Below are 22,875 nucleotides of genomic sequence, written 5' to 3'. Positions count from 1 at the left end.
TTGCTCACAGCATAAAGAGCAAATTTTGTGGACATCTTAGAGATGTACTTTGGTGGCCTGACCTTTGATGGTGATTGGCAGAAAGGCCCAGGGAGAGGAAAAACAAGGGGGTGGCTACTATCTTGACTTCTCACTACCCTTTGTGCAGCCCTGCCCGTTGACACTGATTGGCAAAGATGCCTTGGGCGGGAAGCCACCATCTTGACTTCTAGCTGCCCTTTGTGAAGCTCCAACCCTTGGGACTGATTAATAGAATATCTCCAGGTGGGAGCAGGAACAAGAGTTCAGTGGCCATCTTTTCTGCTCCCCTTCATATAGGCTCATCAGCTACAACCTGGGTTACAGTGGCAGTGAGAACTATGTATACTGGGAAGCCAGCATTTTATTTCAATTACATTGTTTTTGTTGTTTATTTCATGGACAATTCTGAATTATGTGGTTTCCATGAAATCAGAGAAACTACAATTTAAGTAGAACCCTAATTATAAAAATTATCTCCAAGAGAAAAGAAATGAATTATCTTCAGAATGTGGTTTTTTTGAAAAAAACCCAAATAATTAAGTTTAATTATGGTGCTTAAAATATTGTTTTCACTGAATATGGCAGGGAACCTGTGGAAAAAATAGTATGAGATCACATATTGCAGGGTTATAGCATTGTGTCTGTGCACAATGTTCTAATGTCCAGATAAGCTTAATGTAAAAAAAAAATTCTAATACCTAAATACTTGTTTTTGCAGCCTTAAGTGTGTTTTTGAGATATTTGTTTATATATGTGTACTAGGACTGTGCAAAATTTCACTGGATGTTTCATTTTTATGCTGTTTTGGCACGTTTTGAGTTCAAAAAAGCAACATTGAAATGAAACTCTTAGAAAAAGCTTTGAAACAAAACAAGGGCACTCAAAATAAAATATTTTGAGTTTCAAAGCTTGGCCTGCTTACAGGAAAGAGGGGGGAAGGACTACTCTGATATTGACATGTGTAGCTCACTGTGATCTTTCTCTGAGGTCCCTCCCAGTCCCAGTGCTCTGAGGGAGGGATGGAAAAACAGCTGCACCTGAACACACACACTTACCATGAGTTTTGCTCTGAACAGTTTAAGGTGCAGTTTCCCAGAAACCCCTGCACCTATCGCCTTGGAACTTGGCAGGCTTCATAGCCTCAGTAGGGGCTACCATGCCTGCAGTTTTCACTCCACTGCACCTTAACACACATGACACAAGTTTTGCTTGTCAGCAGCTTGAGGGACAGTTTCCAAGAAACCCCTGCATCCATCTCCTTGAAACTTGGCAGAATTTGTGGACATAGCAGGGACTATCCTCCCTGATGTTTTCATTCAAATCAGGCAACAAATTACAAAGTTAAAGGCAGTTTTGTGATTCCCCATTATAGCCTAATGGTGAAAGAATGAAACAGCAAAACAGTTTTGACAAAACAAAATGGAACAGCGCTTCAAAACAAAATGAAACACTGTCCCATTGAAACAGTGAAATGGAAGTTTAAATGAAATGGTGCTGTTTTCCACAGCCCTAATGTGTTCAAATCATTTTGACAATGATCTTTAACACAAATGAGCTATGGATTGTTCAAGAACTGTCTACATAGAAAACTTAGACCACACCGAAACCTCTTCTTCTAATTCAGTAAATTTCCAACAGGTTATTTATGAACACTTTTATTTTTGATATACATTCTTTTGTTTTGCTTTTCTTTAAATAGGGGTTGTTAGCAGAGATTGTTTGCCAGTATTTGAGCAAGAGTAGTTTTGTTTTGCGGGGGGGTTAGGGCAGAAAATTCAGTTGTTTGGATTGAATGAGATGGAAACAGTACATCATGTAGTGGAATTGATTCAACTATTTTATTGTTTCCTATCTTTACAATACAACAAAATTATTCCAGTTAACAGGAGGGAAAAGATTATCTGAGGCAAATTGTTAATCTTTTATTATTTTCTCTTACTTAAAATATATTTCCTTACTTAAAATATTTAATCTCTCAATATTTGTTTCCATTATTATCTGTCAGTAAATGATACACATGTAAAATGAATGTAATTTTACAGGGACACAAATTACTTTCAAATTGCGCACTGTTACCTATCTATTCTATAAATGTCAGTCCATTCTATGAAAATGACTCAACAGTAAAGATACCATTATTTCCAAACCTATCTGCAATATAAAGTCAGTACCTGTGGTTAGACTGTCAAGGTCTCCTGCCTGGGCTTGGATTGGAGCTCTTTGACCAGTCCAAGGAAGGATATAACAAGGCACTTGTTTTGGGCCTCATTATGCTTCCAGCTGTCATGCCAGACCAGGTCTCGTGGGGAAACTTACCATGGGACTCTGGGACTATGACATGATTAGTAGAATTGCACAGACAGCATCCCAAGGAAGAACCATGTTGAAGACAAGTGGTTAGGGTGACTTAGATTAATGGAATCAGAGGGTTGTTAGGCCTCTATAGCCTGCCAGCTATCTTTTATAAACATGGGGCCTAAAGGAACTCTACTCAGAGTTGGCCTACAGCCTGGACCCATCTGGAGACATCCAAAGGACAAATACATCAATAAAGACACAACATAGAATTAAAGTTAATGAGCGTGTATATTAAACACATTTCACAACATAACAACAACAAATCCAAAGCAGACAAGCCAATATGTATGCTATTTACAACATGGAATCAAGCAATAGCAACATGTCACCCTTAGCTGGAAACCCAGCACACTAAGGCCTAGTATGCAGGAGGACCTGCTACTCAGCCTCTGTCACACTGGGGATTTCTATGCTGTTCTCCCTCATAGCAGGTCCTAGGGACCTCAGGAGAGGGGTGGATGATACTTTACCCACCAGGTGAAGATAGGATAGGTACAATACGCAGGTTTATCCACAGATAGCAAATGTGCCTCAGGTAAGCAATATCATCCAAGCACCCTAACCTCTCAATTGACACTGTCCACTCCCACAGACAAAACACCCAGCTTCAATTGTGCTTTCTAAAAGATTCCAGTCCCAAACCCAATTGTGCACAAGCTCCCTCAGACATGTGCAGTCATGCTCCCAATTGCCCGGTCAATCTTGCGACAAGATGATGCCTCACACAGGTTTTTTAGTGGCTTCCTCATGCCATCTGTCAATCATACTCTTGACTAATCATCACTTGCATTAAGTTGTCCATCAACGGTATCTTTCAAATGGACCACTCATATCTGCTATCACCATAGAGATCATTACCATAATTTTGCCACTCCTGTGGTTACATAATCATGCCCAAGTGCTCATGCTCCGATCTTGAAAGTAGGTCATAGCATCATCAAGGTCAGAAGTTTACAGGTTCAAGAGACATCTAACATCTAGCCATCCTGTGCATGTGTGACCAGGCCAGGACTCACTATCTACAGTGTCTTTGGGTTGGTAAGAGTTGCATGGGGCCACTTGTGATTGAAGAGGGATTACATTGGCTAACAGGAGTTCCACCAAAAGTCAAAGAGGGCTTCTGGTACAACTGAGATCCCCTGGATAAGAAAAGCACAAGAATGGCAGAGCTCATGCAAGCTGTGCAGAGGTGCAGAGCTAATATTATAAGCTGGATGAATGAATTGGGGACAGAGCTGAAACTGGATGATGAGAGGCTTAAATCCTCCAAAAGAAAGATGGCACATAAAACCACAGCAGAGGGGAAGGGTACCTGGACCAGTGAGTCAGAATTTCAAAGTGCTCATTCCCAGGGATGCTGGACTTGGTTAAGTGGTTGGGTGCCTGTGAATGAAGGGTCCTGCCCACCAGAGGTTTAAATAAGAAATTGGCTCATGCTGGACTTAATGAATTAATGGCATAGAGAAAAATGAAGTAACTGCATACAGGTAAGCCTATTAATTAATCAGACAGTTAAGGAACTGATTCCTGGTGCCGATAGACTTGATAACTGATCATCAAGGGAATTGATGAAGTATCAAAGAATTGATTAATGGAGTGGGAAACATTAGTTAATTGGCATAATGCAATTAGGAATTAATTATGTGACATCATGTGATAATTGAAGGAATAAATGTAGACCAATTGAAATGAGGATAAAACTTGTTCGTTGATAAGATGTACATGAAGATTAGTTAAAACAGAGAAAAATCCATCTATCAGCATAATATATAAACTAAGAGCAAAGTAATCAGGTGGCATATTGCCAACAAACTGACCAAAAGGGCCGTCAGAAGATAATTAAAGGACACCCTGAGCTGGCAGGTAGAGGTTACTGACAAAGGACTCCTGAGAGCCAGATTCTGAGACAAAGGGTCAGTTGTCAGGCCTTGCTACACATTTAATCTGAAGATGAGACTCTTAAGGGGGTCAAAGGTGTGATAAGGGCAAGATGTAGGAAAGGTGGAGCCCTATCAAGAAAGATCTTCTTTCAACCCCAAGCACTAACAGTGACAAATATCTCACTTCCCTTGTTCTCTTTCTTTTCCTTCTGAACATCAAGGCATGGCAGGAGAATTATAAGTGAGACGTCAAGGTGGAGGAGTAAGTAAAGGAACTGAGGCATCTCCAGGACACAGAATATCCATATAAGGTTAGAGTTAGAATTTGGAATAGTGAAAGGAAAAGACTTGGAACTTTTTTTTTCTGTTTTTTACAGGTTGGTTGGGATTTCTGATAATGAGTGAGATGGGCTGTGGGACCTTCTCATCTAGTGTTAGGGGTGAGAGGGCTCTTAGTGGTGCAGTCAGTCTTGAGGGTGTGAGGCTTTGTTTTGCTCTAGTGGGGACTGTAGCCACTAGAGTCTTCTGTCTCAGGTCCAGGATAAGGTTTAGGGGCTCTCTGAGGTCATTTCTGTAGGTTGTTTCTTCTTGGGTTCCCTTACTTGAGGACAGGTTTCAGCCTGCTTCAGCAGCACAAGTTATTATTAGGGGTAGGGTAAGTGTTAGGATTACAAATAAGTACTTTATTAACAGCTAGTTTTCCCTTCCCAATAGAATTATCATAGTTGATGTGGGTTGGGGAGCATTTTGTGACCTTTGCACAGACGTCTGCCTCCAGAGAAAATATTTTCACTGTGATGGTTTAAAAATAAAATAAGGAAGACAAACTAAGTGTCTTATCTTTCAAGTGTAATTTATGCCTGACCTCATAATCTATTTTTTCTTTTATTTCTAGTTAGTATGTATATCCACCTTAAAATCAAGTAACCATCCTCATCTTTTTGTAATAAAATCATGAGGCAAATAAAAAAGGGGAAATCATCACAAGTGTTGTTTCACAGAAATTTCATCAGGAAAGGATATAAATGAAGGATTCCCTACTAAAACCACAGATCTATGTATGCAGATAATCTATTTCTCCACACTGGCAGCAACCCTTTTCCTATTGATATAGTACAGAATATATGTGGCATGCAAATATCCTACAAGGTATTGTAGTGCACAGTTCAAGTGAATGTTTTTGTTAGACCCCCACTCCATGAGGCATCCAACGACTAGAGAGATGATGGTCCAGTTGCCTATGGATCCTCTATGCATTAGCCAGAGCAAGCAGGGAGCAAACACCAGCACACGTTGCTCGCAACAGCTTTATTCCAAATGGAGACAGCTTTGGACAAGGGTCCTAAAAAACAACAAACTGGAGACCTGCAGTGAACAATTTTTTTCCCCCACATTTATACACATTTGGTTTATACTCATTAACATTCATTCTACCCTTGCCCCTCCTATGTTTCACCCATTTCTCCTTCCATATCAAGCTACACCATTGTTCAATGTTTGCTTCATTATCATGAATTGCCTATGCATTTTATTCATTTACATGTCTTTTTTCTATGAGTGCATGTCTAAGACCTTGACTCCTGCTCTTTGGTCAATGGGCAGACTTTGACCAAAACCTGGAAGCTTCTGGAGGCTTCTTCACCAATCACCATTCACTTTTTTGCATATGTTCATCTTGGATTCTGTTACCAATATGTGTTGTTTTCCACATTCCAGTCTGTTTTTCTGTCTCATGTTGTACCATCTTCCACCTTCTTTGGGCCTCTGTATCTTACCTCGTTCCTCTCTGTAGCTGGTTCATAGTACACAGGCATAATTGCTGCTTTTTCCAGAAAAGTGGTTGACACTGTTAAGATGTTTACTTAACATAAACAAATGGCTGGCTATTATTCTGCTTTGTGGTCAGCAGCTGTGCTAGGCCACAGGTCATGCCTTTATATTCAGCTGCAGATTCAATGCTCCCCAAAAATCCAAATATTGTCACCCTAACATTTTTAATATCATTTTTCTACTTCAAGACAAAACTTTTGAAAAATCAGAATTTCTTGTGAAATAGGAATGCAAATTTTGATAAGCTCTGTTGTCAGATTTGTAAGCTACTTTTGGAGGATGCTACTTTGTAGCTGATGTAGGAGCTGGGCTGGGATTGTTTGAAGCTTTATGGAAGAGTGTGTAAAAGTGAACTGTCAATGTTCCATTCCTTGTATGAGCTGCAACATTTTATTGCAGTGTGGGGTTTCTTAATTAATGAATGCCTCCTAATTAATGAAATATTAATCCTATTTTTACAGGAGGGTTTTTTTTGAGGAAACACAAGTTATTATTCTGAATCTGTTCACGACACCCCAGAGGTTAATTGTATCATGTTTAATAGTAATTAAAGTATTATAATGTCTGTGTGGCTTAAAATGCTTAAAACAATATATACAGTTAATGCTATTGCAGAATATTGGGACATTAATTTTCATCCCAACTCATTTAATATGAGGAACTAAATATGTTACCTGACATACAATGGAAATTGGATCATGAAGAAGGCAATCTGCCTGGAATTCAATCAGAAGAGATGGAAGATTTACCTGTAGACTGGGGAAACAACTGATGTCAATGGAGTAGACTTTGAGTGTCTATATACGGAGTCTGGGGTGGAAGCAGGGGAGAGGGAGTGGTTTAATTAGAGTGGTTCTGAGAGCCAGTCTAATCAAAGCACCCACAGAGTCATGTGTATTCAGTGTCTCACATTTCAAAATGGTAGTGGAGGCACTTTAACTAAAGCTTGCTTGATAAGCTTTAGTTAAAGTCCCCCGATGCCATTTTGAAATTCAGGGACGCAGAATACACATGGCACAGAGGCTGTGGGAGTGCACTAATTGTCATGCTCCAGAAGACTTGCAGCAGACTCAATTAATCAAGTCTGCTCCAATGTGTACTAATTAGCACACATCAGAGCAGAAGTCTGTCACGTGCATAGGTGCCGAGACTGTTTGCTTGATCTGAAAACAACAGCTGTTTTCTGGTGATAAAAGTACCAATAGTAGCTAGGATAACTTTCCTCTATCTATATTTTGCCAGAGGACATAGAGTCGTCTTGTGAATGTTGTTAATCTGAATAAATGCAGAAAGTTACTATGTCCAGTTAGCATATAAAGTTACTGCTCTTACCAGGTTTCTGCATTGCCTCCCTCAACTTTTTTATTATTTTTTTCATTCGCACAATAATTTGTTTTGACTGTTCAAGCAGTCAGAACTTTGTGACAGAAGTAATTTAACTTCATTTTGGAAGCTTTATTTTTCTATTAATAATTTATGTTCCCAATTAGAAAAAATAGTTACTGCCCTTTCACAGCTGTGCAGTGAAAAATTTAAATCCAAAAAAAACCACCTTGACACTAATAATCATTTATATAAGCCAAAACCTGTGCTTATTTATATAAAAAGAATTGATTTTTAGAGAGCTCAAAGTGTTATAATAGCCTGCCTTTTATTATGATATTGTATATATAGAGACCACACAATTAAATGGGGGGGGAGAGGGGGCATTCAGGGATTACATGATGACATGGGATCCATAGTTGCACTGAAAGAGTAAAACTGAATAGATATGTTTTCAGTCCTTTTTTATAAGCTACAAAGGTCTTTTTTAAAACAAAATATATACAAATTAGCAGGTGTTTTTAATATGCTATCTTGAATTTGGCTTCAATTAGGCTATTTGAGGTTAATAATATTTAAATTAATCCACATCTTGACTCATACCTATATACATATTGTGTTTATGTTGTGTAGAATAAAATTTTTTAAAGGGGGAAAGAATCTAGAAATTTTAAGACATTAAACAGATGACATAGGACTTTTTATGACCATTCAGAAGAGTAATGCTGATTATAGAGAAGATTAAAGTAACTGTAGTGCCTCCATCTGTGGAAAAGAATGTACCAGTGGTGACTCGGCAGTCACCACAATCCTAAAATATACACTTAGGCCATATTAGGCATCTCCAGGATCCAATCTATAATCAAACAACCTGCTTTGAGCAGCATGATTGTAGATTGGGTGCCTGTTGTATTGACATTCTTCAATGCCAAGTACCTGATCTAAGTCAGGGTTGGGAGAAGGCTGGGTGTAATCAGGGAGGCTAATGAGTTCATGGGAGTGGAGTTAATGGGACTGGGGAGGTTAATGGGTCTGTTGGTGAGGTCTGGGGTGGTGATTGGCAGGATTAAGTAAACAGCAGGGCTATGGGGAAGATTATGGGGTTTATGGATGGTGGGATTGGGATGGTATTAGCTGATCCTCAGGGGTCAGTTGGTAGGATTGGAAGGGCTGAGAAGTCCATGCAGGGCCATTGGTAAGTCTGCTGGAGGGGTTGTCCTTTTGGGGGTGGAGGAGTCAGAGGCCTAAAAATAGCCCAGTCAGAGTGGAGAGAAAGGAAGGAAAAGCACAGCACTGGGGCTAGAGTGAGTGCCTGGGCTTTCCCAGCTGTAAGCCTGTTCTGTGAACGTATACACACATTCCCAAGACCCAGTCTATAATTACACATCTCACTTTGAGTTCTGTGATGATAGATCAGATCCTGTATGTACCACATCCTACAGTGCTGGGAGTCATGCCAGGAATGTGGTCTAAGTATTTTGGGGTGTGTAAAGATGGCCAGAAGGTCAAGAGTGGAATTAATGTGTTCAAAGGGGCTGGTGAGTCCAGAGGGGATCAGTGGGTCCTCAGGGGATGTTGATTGGTTGCAGGAGGAATTCTGTCTGGGGTTGCACTAGTACCCAAATTCAGGTAAGATCAGACATGAGTTAGCCTAGGTGAACTAAACTTAAGATCAGAGTGGTCATTTGTTGCCCTATCTAATGTTCCTAAATGTTTATACAGATCAGCATTTAGATCAGCTGAACCCTAGTTATGGTGATCTAAGTGTAATGTATTCACATGGTAAATGTAAGTTAGAGAAGATGGCCACATTTTGCCTGATCTGACCTCCTCAGACTTGAATACAGTTTGGCATTCAGGACAACCTAAACTACTTAGATTGATCTAAGTATAATGTGTATCTCAAAACTTCATTTCTTATTACTGTTGGCAATAAATAGCATGGACAGCAAGCAATCCATCTAGGATGACTGTATTTAAACCAGAAGTGGCCATTTTCCTAAAACTCTTAGTGATAGTGGCAATCCCTTATTTTGAGGATGATTTTTACCGCAGCTCAGTAATGAGTCTTAAAATGACTTAATAATCCAATCCTTGAGCCACAGATCCACCTGCAAAAGTTGCAGGTCTTTCCACAGGGGAGAGTAAGCTTCAGGCTGGGATTCCTTTCATGTTCCTTCTTTCACTGTTTTTCTATGCTTCGAAGTCAGTTCATTTTACTTCAAAATGGGCCGCTGTTTGGTTGAGGTTGTGGTGCCATTGGGGTTGGTTGGCAGCCAGCTCCTCCCAACTCTTGATGTCAGCATCCATTTTATTGAGGTATGTCTTCAGTGTGTTTCAGCATTTTCTCTGATCACCATTAGACCTCAGCCTATCACTAATCTTTGAGTAGAGCACTTGTTTTGGGAGTTAAGATTCAAGCATCCACACACAATCCAGCTAGTGCTTGAAGATCACCAACTCAATGCTGGTAACATTGGATTCAGCAAGAATACTGATGTTTTTGTAGTCATCTTCCCAGTTGATGTGGAGGATTTTCTGGCGGCATCATTGGTGATACCTCTCCATGACAATGTAGGTAACCCATAGTTCATATCTGTGGAGGAGAGTGAGGATGATGACTACACTGTTGACTTGGGTAATGGTGTCTTTCCAGAAATTGTGAGAAATAAAGACAATCTGAAACAATTTCTCAAAGAAGGCACTTGCATACTTAATTCTGTGCTGGATCTCCTCTTCAGTGTTCACTGCCTGAGAGAGGTGGCTCTGAGGTAGAGGAAGTGCTTGACAACCTCCAGTGTCTTTCCCTCCATAGTAAATTGGGGAGGAGGGTCAGATTCATGATCGGGGCAGACTTATAGAAGAATTTAGCCTTCTCAATGTTGAGAGAGAGGCCCATAGTTGGTTGGCTTCTGGGATGAGACCCAGCGTGGTTGAGAGGTTTTCTTCAGTGTGTGCAAGCATGGCGCAGTCATCAGAATATTGAAGGTCAAGGATGGTAGTTTTGAATACTTTGGTCTTCAAGTGAAAATGTACAAGTTAAAGAGCCTTCCATCCATTCAGTATTCAATGTCAATTCCAGGAAGAAGGCAATCTTTAATGAGAACCAGGATAACTGAAAAAAGTGGAGAACAGAGTCAGGGCAATAACACAACCTTGCTTGACCCCAGTTCAGATGACAAATTGATCTGTGTGTGATCCACCAGAAAGAATGGTAACAAGCATGTGGTCATAGAGAAGCTTCAGGACCTTGATGTACTTCTCAGAGCATTCAAATGAGTCCACACTGTTGCAGGACTTCATCAGCAAGAGGTAGAAGACAGTTCAGGAGGATGTGGGAAAGGAATTTCCAAGCTGAGGAAAGTAGAATGATACCTTGATAGTTCCTAAACACAGATGTATCTCCTTTCTTAAAAATAGCCATTATGTCAGCATTACTTGGGACCCCAAGATTATCTTCATTGTTCCATAGTTCCAGAGAATAAATTCATGAGGTGTCAGTATCAGTCCTTAACCATCAGCCTGATAGATTTCAGCAGGTATGCCATCTGGTCCAGTAGTTTTGTTATTATTGGTTTTCTTGATGGCACACCAGACTTCTTTTAGGATAGGAGGTTTGGCAATGGATCCCCTTTCAGGCTATTGTGGGATGGACTCAATGGGCGTATCCAGATATGCACTCACATGCGTTTTGCCCCACCTCAAACCACTTTGAGGCGGGGCAACTGGCACATGGAGAAACAAAAAAATGTTTATGAAAATGATATCCAGGTGTATAAAAAAATTGAAGTTTAAAAAACCAGGGCGAGGCATGGTCCAGGACTGTGCCCTAAGGCAACCGGAGGATGGGTCCTCCACAGAGATTCTGTGGCTGCCAGAGCATCTCTATGGTTAGCCCTTGCTCAGGTGCTGAAACACGCGGCTGGCCAGTCTGTATGTTTCAACACCAGGGCAATGGTTCTGGTGAATAAGGGGTCAGACCCCTTGTGTAAGGGCCAAATCCCTTGTATGGGGGCCGAACCCTCTCTTGGGGGGTCAGACCCCTGCGGGAGGGCATCAAAACATGTATTCATGAATTCATGAAACATATTTAGATTTTTCTTTAGTATTATGATAAGAGACTTGCTTTAACATTGTAAGATATATCAAGAAAACATTGTCCAACTGGTCACTGTCTCTGTGTCACTCTCTCTCTCTCTTTATAGTGGTCTTTTGTTTTACTTGTGGAGGAACATGGATTTGGGGGTATTTTAGAGATGACTTGGGGATTTTTTTGTTTGTTTGTTTTGTTTATCAGGGATTTTTCAGTGTTCCAATAGGAAACACCAGAATTCCTGCTAGGGAGCCAAGTGGCAGGACCCTGCTTGCTCAGAGCTGGCCTCTTGGACCCATCTGGCTGTAGCTGACCTTCTGGCCAAATGGGGCCAGGAGGATATGCTTTGACAGTTCAAAGCAGGGCACCACACCCAGAACATCTTCCGGGTGATAGCTGCTAGATGGCCAGGCAGGGGTACACACAGTTCCACACAGAGGCCAACGCTGCAACCACAGTCCACTGGCAGCAGGCCCAGAGGGGCAGATGTCTCTACTGGCTGTGCAGTCCCCATCTGGGTCTGGCAGGTGCACAGCAGGTCACAGCCAGGCAGCAGCCCCCACTGCCAGACTGCTGCAGTGGGTAGAGGGTGAAGGGAACTCTCAGGGCTGCTACAGCAGTCCAGCTGGCACAAGGGGTAGTGTTCCAAGGTACCAATTGGCTGGGCCTCAGAAGCTCCTGAGACCTAGTAGCCCTGAGCTACTTGTCAGGGTGGCTTTTTATACTGCTGAGGCCAGTACAGAGCAACTTTTTATACTTCTGGGGATAGCAAAGGTGCTGGCTCTGGGCTCTAGCTCCCCCTGGCTGCAGATCAGGGAGGAGCCAGGCAGGGTTATTTTGCTCCAAGTGGCACAATTTGCTCCACACCAAAGTGCATGTCTGAGCATGTGTGCTGAAGCAAAAAGCCCTGGCTCAAATTTGCACTGCTTCTATTTGAGCTGCTGCAAGTGTACATGCTTGCATGCATGGATGTGCCCAATGGTGGTATCCAGCACAGTCAGCTAATTGGTACAGGAGTGCCTCAAAATGCTTTTCCCATCTAGCTTGTATAAATTAATTGTATTTAATGAGTGTTGAATCATCCTGTGATCACAGAAAAGTAGGACTGTGGGAAGCTTGGCTGTAGATAGCTTTCATTGCCTGGAAAAAGTATGTATGCCATGTTTGTCAGCAATGGATCTCCTTGGCTTTGTTTTGCCACCACTGATATTTGATTACCCAGATCCCCTGTTGGGCTTGAACTTTGAGGAGCTGATATGTCTCTTTCGTCTGCTGAGATGAGGTGTTATCTTGTCAAACAGAACGATCTTTTCTCTTTTGGTTGAGGAGGGCTTCGGCAGCACATATAGTAAAATTGCTGTCATCAAACCAGTCTTATTGTCAATGGGTGTTATAGTCAATTGATTCAACACAGGCCATATGGACTCATTCCAGAGTTCCACAATGTTGTCTTCATTTTTGGACAGGGGAGAGAGATTTTCATGAAGACATCATTGACGATCCTTATAGACCTTTGGGTCCTGTAGAAATTAGTTGTTTATAGCTGTTTTGGGTGATTGACAACAAGTTAGATGTTCATAATGGATCTGACATGCCAGTGATCTGTCCAGCAGTCACAGGTTCCATGTGATATAGCCATACATTTGATTATGGGCTCTAACAATACCATAGTCAAAGAGGTTAAAGTGAGGGTGTCTCTGGTTAATCTTGTATTTGTCACTCTGTCTGAAAGTTATCATGATAACAAGACTCTGCTCCACATATTTGCTCAGGAGAAGGATGCCATTGGAGTTAGTTTTTTCTACTTTTTCCTTCCAATTGGTGTCACTCTGAAGTTCATCATCAAGTGCTGATGAAGGTACTGTACTAGTTGTTGCTGAGCTTAAGACTGAGAGTCATAAAATGTTTGTTAATGCCTTCAGGGAGCTCTATAAGATGACTGACAAACTGATTCTTGATTCTTGGCAAAGCTGATTCTGTAAATATGTGTTTCCTGGGATGGTTTCTTGTTCCAGAAGAAGGTGCAGTCTGCATCCTCTTCTCTCAGCTGGGCCTCATCCAGTCATCCCATATTAGTCAAACCTGCAATGTTTATGTTGTATCCCACTTATTCCCTGGAGACAATGGCAGTTCTTCTTTCTGCTCATTCATAGTCTTGGTTATCCATCCAGGTACAAGCATTCCACAATCCAAAAATCATTTTCTTCTCAGGGTGTTTTTGACCACAGAGAGAGTGAACCCACTGGATGGACTTAGCCATCCAGGATCAGGTAAGACAACCTAGGCTTAGGGAAACCTTTCTATCCACTTCCCTATACATGCTGAGCAGAGGGGATCTTAGATAGATCTGTTTGGTCATGGCAGCAGCTGCTGATTTGCACCCCTGTTTCAACTCAGGTGCAAGATGACCATCAGGCTACTGCTGCTTGCATGCTGCTTCATGGTTGAAGACTGATGGGTTCACTAGTCCTGTCTCCATTACCACTGGTCCATCACCATAGGGCTTTTAGAGATTATGTTGTTTCCTGTGTTAGAATCCTATGAATGTCTTGGTTTAATGTGAGAAAGCCAGTCTGTGGAAACAGTAACCACATGATCTTGACAAGAGATCTGGGCCCAGTGGCAAGGGAAAACCCTAGATGACAGGAGACCTCCATTTTACTGCAGTCTTCTTCTATTTTTATAGCTATTGAGATCCTGACATCATCTTCCACTGGATCTGCCATGAGGACTTGGCATTTGACCATGGTTTGTCTGGAACCTCCCTGCAGGTGTCTTTGCCATGTGTGACCCTTCCAGGATTGTGAGACTGCAGGTGACATAGCTCTGAGGATCATTGAGACACACAAGACTCTCCACCGCTACAAGTTCTCAGTGTGTGGAGAGGATCCAACATGCATTAGTTGCTGTATAGAATGGGAAGACACCCAGTTATAAGAGAAAAATCCAGGATCTGTTGGGAAGTCTAACCTAATATAGCTTCCCCTCCTCCTCCTCCTCCTCCCTTCCCCCCACCCCCTGGCCTAAAAGAAAAATAGAAGGAGAGAAAAAGAACCTGGGATTCATTCTTAATCTTGTCTCATGGGGTTTTAGGCACAATTTTTAATGCTGGGAGTTGTTAGCACCTAAATTGAATCTCCATGTATAGCCCAGATTGAGAAATTATCTCAATCTCAAAGAGTTACCCAGAGTCAATCACACCACCTGTGGTCCCGGCTATGAAAGGCATCCAGATGCTTCCCATGAAGATGGGAACAAGTACACTGTCAGCTCTGATAAAGCATCTTTTTTTTGTCTTGGCCTAGTACTTTAATCAGTTGGTGCCAGTAACAGGAACTGAAGTATGTGGATGGTCTCTCAAGCTTAACTATAGCTTCCCCTGCAGCCTCTCACTCACTCTCCAAGACTTTCTAAACCTACAGATGGTATTTGGTCACTTATTTCAGCTTTCAATGACCATTTTCTGAAGAGAGGAACCTTCATTACTATGACAAAGATGACTGACAATGCCCCTGAATAGTAATTCCAATGGGAGTTTTTTGTTATATATACAAATTATTCTGAATAAAATGTAATTGCTCAGGTTAAAGATTATAAAAATATACAGCAGAAAAGAATTATTAGGCACAGTATGACTAGAAGTAATTTGCTTTATGACATAAAAAGCCGCTGCCTGACAAAATGATTTATCAGCAGTCACTTAGATATACAAGGGGATGACACAATATAATTTTCTGTCAATACTAACAAACAAATATGTACTCACTTTGAAATGTTTGGACTTGGTAAATCTATATGTTCAGCAACTAATTGCCCTTGGTTGTTTCAAGTGGAAGTTTTTCTATAAATTATATATTTGAATAACTAATGAAAATATGATTGTATTTATTATTTTCAATTTTCACATATGGTTTTCTGTCAGACTTATAAGGGGGACTGAATGGTGTCCAAAGATTAAAATATTTATAAGAAAATCAATAAAAATCTGTAATACACAGGTTTCAAATTACACTTTGACTTTTAAGAGTGGTCAGAGGCAGCAGCGGTGGCAGTGGTGGAGGTGGGAAGAAGCTTTAGGACAGCTCAGGTACCGGCTCTGGGTGACTGCAGCAAAAAGTGCCTAGCAGCAATGAGGGGAAGAGAAAGGCAGCCTTTCCCCTGTGCTAAATAGCAGTTTCTGCCCGGCTGCTGGGGTGGGGGAGGGCTCTCATGGGGAACTCTCATCTCTCGATCCCCTCCTCATAATTTTAACCCTGGTAATATAGTTTTGTTGCTTTTGTATTGCCTTTTGAATACCGTAATCCAGTGCTCTAAACTAGCCAGTAATCTCAAATCTACTATTCAACATTGGAATATGTAGAGAGCCAGATCCAGAGATCTTCAGTCAAGTTTTACTTGTCGTTTATTTAGAAGAACTCCTAATGACTTTATAAGGAATTTTTAGCTGTCCTCAGAATTTGGCTCATAGAAATGAAATGGCATGGCATTCTGTGGGGGGGAAAAATGTTATTAACACATTTTCATAAGGTTTATATTGTTTATTAGTGAAACATTATCTTGTTTAGATTATCATGAATGCCAGAAATTGTATATGGTAATATCACATTAAGCATTTTGTCATCCTTTATTGTTACTAGAGCTTCTATATTACTACTAGTTTTTGAAGGTCTTTTATGTTGTACTACTCTTGATGTATAAAAACAAAATTGTGACAATTCATGAAGATTTGTTCAGGAGGTGATCTACAAGCGTAACCTATATTATAATACAATACAAAGTGATGCAGAATCCTAATATTACAGATTTTATCAAAGAAGTAACGGTCATGGATAAACATACAGCCCTAACCATATTGATATCATAACCATCTATGTTGTGCATCAAGTATAAAAAATATATTGTAAAAATATAATTTTTAACATTTCATTTGTGCAGTACCATTAAGGATTCTAAATGGCACCTTTCTAAAGGGCTGTTTTTGTTGGGTTTTTTTCCCCCTTTGGCAGATGTTTCTTTCTTCCTTCAGAAGTTTCCATTTATTTTTGGACATACTGATAATGTGGAAGACATTTCTGTTACCTGGAACATGATCAGCAAGTGAATCATAGTGGAACGAGGGAGTGGGGGATTGATGAAGCAGTATCCAACAAGACCAACAAGATCAGCAGAGGATATAAATATGAGGTAAACACATGCATTTCCTCATCAAGTTTCAGGTATGTGAATAACATTAGCATAGTACAGTGATAGTAGAGATGGTAAGGTTATGTAGCAAATTATGTCAAACTGTCACCTACTATTTATGCAAAAGGCAAGGATTTTCATGGGTGATATTTTTTATTGGACCAACTGCAGGGTTGGGATAGACTATCATATCAACTATTTATGTATTTTAGCAGAAACATTTTAAATATTTCAACTTCTTTTAAAGATGTAGGTATATATCACCTACTTGCTACCTTGCTTGAAAGATTACTTTCTCTATCAGATGTATAAATCTTCCTGTCAAAATTCTGACCTGCTTCAGGAGTAGTGATTATGTTTGTCTCTATTGATGAGGAGGTATCTGTAGAAACTCCTTTTATCCATAAAGAAATAAGAAGCAATTTACCATTACATGGTGCACCATTCCATCTTGAAAAGCTAACTGGTGACAGGGGCTAGCGGAAGAAGAAAAAGAAGAAAAATCAATTATGTCCACCTTCTGATGTTTGTGACTGATGCTTCTGTTCAAGATAATAGACTTGTGAGGCGGTGTTAAGTATAATATTCAGTTCCTACAGATCATTGGGGTTCATGGAGAATGGAAACTGATTCCAGGCAATGGCTGTATTCCTTGGACTTTCTTTACCATTTAACAACATAGTTTCTTCTGCAAAATACTGAAGAGGCAAAGTGTGAAATTCTGTGAGGATAAACACAAATTTCCCTGTGAGTACTCATCTCACTGTTCATTAAGGTCCCAAGCTGAAGCTCCGTACACTTCAAAGTTGGAGAGTTTGAAAACTACTTACTGGCAGAGTGGCAGACAGGATCATACAGCTGAAGTATACCTTCTTGCTTGTGCTGATTCAATAGGGAACCATTGGAATTGCACTGAAATAAAATTGGAGTGGAAATTAGGCCAAACATAATACTGATATATTCTCCCTGGAAATAAGAAGATTGTATGTAAGTTCTTCCAGGTGGGAGAATAAGTAAGGAACATGGGGTTAGCCTGTGATCTTATCTACAAGAAACTATTACAGTTTGCCTTTCCAAAAAATGTACCCATTATATTTTCTCAATGTCATTTAATACAACAGACTTTAAATGTGTTTGCTTCAGAAAAAGTTACATCTTTATTTGTCACATTGCTACTTATGTATAAAATTGAAACTTAAAAAAAAAAAAATGCTGCTATAGCATAGAGATGTAGAAGAAACTAGTTAGGCAATTGAACTTTCCAGTACAACAATTATCCAGTTAGTGTTTTAACCTTCACAGTTTCTGCAATGTCTAAAGGAACTCAAGTGTTCTTTATTTTTACTGTGAAAGTTACCCAAAGAAACTAATTGGAACGTAAAAGGCTTGAAGTCTGCATGCCAGTAGAAGGGGAAAATGGATTATTTTAGAAAAGATGAGTGAATAAAAAAGTAAAGTAAAGTTTTAAGTTGTGTGTATTTGAAAAACAATTGTGTGGTTAGATGATAGCCAAAAGACATTATTTTAATCCACTTTTAAAATATTAAAACATTCTTAAATGAGAGTCATTAATTTAATGAATTTCCTAAAGTAGGTCATATTAAAAAATGAAGGTGTGACTAAGGTCATTCAATAATCTCTTTAAAAGATTCAAATTGGAATAAACCATTGTTCCCCTGTAATACTTGACTAAAACAGCATTTGCAATTATTGATGTTCATGTTTAATATTTGTACTGTTTTGGCTAAATATGATATATTTAGTGTGGGTGCATGTGCATGGGTGTACACACATATCATAAATGCATTGTAATACAATAAAATATAATTTATATATATTTATATATATTATATTATATATAGTGTGTATATGCATACCCACACACGCACACACATACATTACATAATATATCATAGTGTATATAGTGCATAGTTTTTATGGTGAATATTCATAAAATATTGAAAATTTAGAAATAAACTAATATTGTATAACTTTAATTTACATTATGCCAAAGGATGTTTTCTCAGTTGGGAAGGCAATAGCAGATAATTCTAAGTTGCCTAAATATCACCATTGTCACAACTATTTATTCTTTAACAAGAGAAGGCTATAAAATGTTTTATTTAATTATCTTAAAATATGTTTTAATGAATTAATTATGAACATTTTGTGCTCAGGTTTATCTTGGTAGCTAAATGTCTTTTTACTCTTGCAACCCCTTGCTAGTAACCAAAGTTGATATTGAAACTCTACATCTAGAGCATAAATTCTGGCATTTTAAAAACATGTTGCCCAACCACAGAGTGAGCAATTGTGGTCATTAAAAAATCTAGATGGAGCAATTACATCAGTGTGGAAGCTGTGAAAGTCCCTCTGACAAGGATGACAGTCCTCCATGATGGAAGGAAGTCATCAGTTAATCTGGAGGTGACTGAAGAGGCCCATCCAAGGTCTGTATGTCTGACTGCAGACACAGCAAACAGTTCCAGAAGAAGGAATGGATCCTGGTGATGCTGGGTCTCAAATCTTTCCCTTTGTTTCTCTCATCAAGTTTTCTGGAAATTATCTGTTATTATTCTTAAAGTCTGGAAACATAAATTCCCCAGTGATGAGAGATGATGAGTGATGAGAGAATCATAACCATATTCAGGAAAGGACATAAATTGGATTGCAGCAATTACCATAGCATTGCACTCCTGCCCATAGCTGGTGAGAGAGGGCTTTACTTCTGCTATGCTTATAGATTTCAGTTGGTATTCTATCAGGACTACATGCTTTGTTTTTCTTCATCTGCTCAATGGCTTTCAAGGCCTCTTCTTAAGTTTGTGGGTCTGCCAAGTAGTCCTCAATGGGGTGTTGTGCAATGGCTTTGATGGTATTATCTTCAACATTAGAACCTCAGTCCAGATACTTTTGAAAGTATTCTTTCCATAGTACAATGGTTGTGGAGCTCCCTTTACAGAGTGTTGTTCCATCCTCAGAGAGAAGGCTATGTATGCGCTTGGCCCATAGATAGCTTTGACTTTGTGAAGAAGCTACCAATATCATGACTGTCATCAAACTTGGGTCTCTTTTTCTTTGTCCTCCCCACACTTATTCTTTTACCTTCGGATTTTTCTCTGGGTGTCTGCTTTAACATGATGATAAGTGTCTTGCTTGGCTTATATATATATACACACACACACACACATACACCCAGATATATGTACATACCTATAAGCCAATTCCCAAAAGCAAACCTTTAAATCCCATTCTTAATCTGTCAAGAAGCAAGGCACTTACCTATATATATATACACATTAGAATTGTTTCAGATGGGCAGCAGGGGTTAGCGGACTTCTAAAAAGCTTGAGTCACACACAGACAGTTTCACACAGCCTCAGAAGCAGCCAGGCTGTCTAACACAACAAGAATATACACAAAGTCTGAGAAATGGGGGGCATGTACCATGCTGTTTCATAACATGAGATAAGGAGATACCAGCTTGCAAGGCCCCAGAGAAGGGGGTCCTGAGTCCGAGTTTTGGGGGAACAGACCAAATTAGGAGAAGGCCCAGAAAGACCAAATTAGTATGTGTGCATGTGGTGAGCTACATGGATGTGTGATGACTCCAGAGAGACCTATCAGTAACAGGCATGGATGAAGCATCATCAGGAGTCATCAGGAAGGAAGGAGGATACAAAAGCAGAGACTTGAGAGTAGCAAAAGGTCCCTCCCTCCCCGTTCCTCTTTGCATCCTCCTCTGCATTTGCAGGCATAGAGGCAAAGGCAGGGGTTGAAGTAGTCCTAGTGTGGGAGGCAGGGTGGGCAAGGAGGAAGATTCCATGTGATGCCCCTGTGCTGGGCACATGGCTCTTGGCCAGGGAAGCAGCTAGCTAGGGATCAAAATTTCCAAGATGGCTGCCAAGTGCTGGCATCTGGCCCTGGCTTCAACATGACTGCCAAGTACTGGCATCCATGTGGCTGGAGTCTGGGACTTGCCTCAGTAGGTACAGGAGCACAGAAGGGCTGCAGAGACTTGGCATTAATTTTACTGCCAAATGCACTAGATTTAGTGCCAAGTCCCTGAACATGTAGATGCCTCCCAAAAATCACTTAAGGCACATTAGCTTAATGCACATTAAATTTAGTCACACCTAAATGCACATGTAGAAGCATTCAATGGAGTCTTTTCTGCTGATTCTATTTGGCATGGGACATTATTTGCCTCCATGAGTAACTAATTTTGTATAATGGTAACAATACAAGGAATCAAATTCTATTAACCTTACTCAGGTGTAGTACCTTACTCCACAAATACCTCTATTGTAGGGCAATTCATGGACAGAGATACTTAATTTGAATGATACTATAAGGATTATGCCTACAATAACCTGAAAGACTGAAGAGAAAAAGGTGGGTAAAGTGTACACTGAGATTAAACTCAGTATATGGTCTTGATGGAAATGGATATCTCTCTTAATCTGGTGTGCTCAAATGGGGAAAATGCATAGAGGAAATAACAGCATGTAAATAATAGCACAGGACGGTTAGAATGATGCAAGGATCAATTATTTTGTCATAAAAATGTTGGCTACCATGTCAATTTTGTTTAATGTTTCAGTATTTTGATTATATTATTACTTATTATGATAAAGGTGAAAAGAAAGCCCAGTTCATATATGATATTAAATATTGGCATAACATAGGGCTAATCCATCATTATTACAATGAATTTGTGAGAAAAGTCTACATGAATTTATTGGGAAATTAATTAAATTAAACCATACTTTCACGTAATGGGAAAAATCTCTCTTCTGAACATGTAATCCCAGATGAAAAAGTGGTCTGTACAATACATCATGTACAGAAGCACTAACAGACAATAAACTTTCCTCAGTTTGGGAGGTCTTTTATCAAAGTCACTAACTTCAAAGATCACTAATAAAGTGACTGCAATACACTTTGACAGATTGAATCAGGATTGTTGTCAGACACAATACAAGAAAGCTATGCACTTTGGTTTCTTCTTTTCTCTTGAGAGAGATTCTAGAAGGTTTATTTCAGATAGCATACTTCTATATTAGTACTAGGTCTATCAGTCATGTGTCTGTGACTGTTTTGTGGAATATTTTTCATCCTTCCCTTGATCCAGCCTTTAGAATTGCATGTCTTTGTTTCAAACGACTAAACAAGGAGACAGATGAGGAAATACACTTATTATCTGGAATACAGTGCCACTGAAATACCCTGCCAGGAAAATATCTGGAGACTTCAACAAATCTACTTAGAGATCTGAGGAATCAAACAGTAGTAAGATAATTTACAGCGTGTATGGAAATACTGTACTATTTTTATTAACACTTAAAAAGAAAACCTATCATATAAAATCTCGTAGGCATGATTCTGCAAAATGATGACCACCTTCAGTTACTATGCAGTAAGTGGTGGGATATGAGGGACACTCAGTATTTTACAAGAAACAAACAACTGCCTAATGGGGTTGTTAGTGTTGTTAATAATACACAAGCCAATTAATGTTTGCAGCAGGCTTGGATGACAGATCACTATAGGAGTGCACACATTACAATAATGTGTCAAGTATTTAAAAAAATGCAAAATTTATCTGTATGTGTAGCGTATATAGGGGTGGTGTAGAGCCTCTACTGCTCTACACCACCCCTATATATGGGTGTGCAACTGCTTTTATGGACCTGCTAGAATCCCTCATCTCATCAGGGTCTCTCTCCCTTTTCATATTCTCATCTGTCATGCCCTAATGTAATAAATTGACAGGGAGGCTGCCCAAAGAGCAAAGTGAACTTTGGGTAATGAACCACTGCCTGGACCATGGCTCCCCTGGCCTGGTCCCACTTTTTTTCTGGCTGTACCCTCTAGTTCAGAGCACACTGCCCAGGGCTGCAAGATTCTGGCTCAGCTTGAGTCATGCCCTAGTTACTTTGAGTTCTAGGCTCTTTGATGCCCTTACGTAGGCCCTGGGGCTACAGGTCCCAGTTTTACATATTCACAAGGGCGGCCTCTCAGTCTTGGGAAAGTTTGTCCCCCATGGGCTCTGTAATTATTCCCAGCCTCTATCTTATGTCCTCTTCACACCAAGTCTAAGATTCAGAGTGTCTCCAGGCACCCCTTTCCATGGCCTCCACCTCCCCTGTAGCCACAATCTGGTCCACTGGATGAAACAAATAT

This window comes from Crocodylus siamensis, chromosome 1 (assembly GCF_052110815.1).
Source record: "Crocodylus siamensis isolate JL-2025a chromosome 1, ASM5211081v1, whole genome shotgun sequence".
Lineage (NCBI taxonomy): Eukaryota > Metazoa > Chordata > Crocodylia > Crocodylidae > Crocodylus > Crocodylus siamensis.
Note: the sequence above shows the minus strand (reverse complement) of the source record.